Below are 1,353 nucleotides of genomic sequence, written 5' to 3' on the forward strand. Positions count from 1 at the left end.
CAAGGAGCCTCCCCGCATAGCAATCGGGGTGTGAGGTTACGGATGCAGCATTGATAGCAATCGAGGTGTGAGGCGAAGGATGCAGAAGTGAGAGCCGAGGGATGTAGCAGAGATAGCAATCGGGGTGTGTGATGCAGAAGAGATAGCAATCGAGGTGTGCGGTGGGAAGGGCCCAGCAGCCAGAATGCATGAAGCGACGGATGAAGCAGTGATGACAACCGGGCTGTGAGGAGAGGAGGGATGCAGCCAAGAAAGCAATCAGGGCTCGAGGCAAGGGATGCATCAAGGATAGCAATCATGTTGTGAGGCGAGATTCCAAAGGCTAAACGTGAGAGGCTGCAGGGTCGACTCAGAGAGGTCTATGCATGTGAGAGGCTGAAAGCAAGGTCGACTCGGAGCGGTCTATGCATCGGGCGCGCTTGGGGCGACTACCAGTGCCAACCCCTTATCCCGCGACGCGTCCGACAAAGAGAACGTTCCAAGGCGGCAGAGGAGGTTACCAGCCGAAGGATGCAGTAGCAATAACAGGTATAGTTCCGCGGCGGCCGAGAAGACTCACCGCATAGGAATCGGGATGCGAGGCGAGGGATGCGGCGGGAAGGCCCCGACGGCTAAACGGAAGAGGCTGCAGGGCCGCCTCGGAATGGTCCAAGCATCGGATGCGATTGGGACGACTACCAGTGCCAACCCCTTATCCCGCGATGCGTCCGATACACAGATAGTTCCAAGGCGGCCGAGGAGCCTCACCGCATATCAATCGGGGTGCGAGGCGAGGGATGGGGCGGGAAGGCCCCAACGGCTAGACGGAAGAGGCTTCAGGGCCACCTCGGAATGGTCCAAGCATCGGACGCGCTTGGGGCGACTGCCAGTGCCAACCCCTTATCCCGCGATGCGTCCGATACACAGATGGTTCCAAGGCGGCCGAGGAGCCTCACCGCATAGCAATCGGGGGTGCGAGGCGAGGGATGGGGCGGGAAGGCCCCAACGGCTAGACGGAAGAGGCTTCAGGGCCGCCTAGGAATGGTCCAAGCATCGGACACGCTTGGGGCGACTACCAGTGACAGCCCCCTATCCCGCGATGCGTCCGATACGAAGATGGTTCCAAGGCGGCCGAGGAGCCTCACCGCATAGCAATCGGGGTGCGAGGTGGGGGATGCGGCGAGATGGCCCCAACGGCTAGACGGAAGAGGCCACAGGGCCGCGTCGGAATAGTCCAAGCATCGGACGCGCTTGGGGCGACTACCAGTGACAACCCCTTATCCCGCGATGCGTCCGATACGAAGATAGTTCCAAGGCGGCCGAGGAGCCTCACCGCATAGCAATCGGGGTGCGAGGTGGGGGATGCGGCGAGAT

Source organism: Cryptomeria japonica, unplaced genomic scaffold (assembly GCF_030272615.1).
Source record: "Cryptomeria japonica unplaced genomic scaffold, Sugi_1.0 HiC_scaffold_532, whole genome shotgun sequence".
Classification (NCBI taxonomy): domain Eukaryota; kingdom Viridiplantae; phylum Streptophyta; class Pinopsida; order Cupressales; family Cupressaceae; genus Cryptomeria; species Cryptomeria japonica.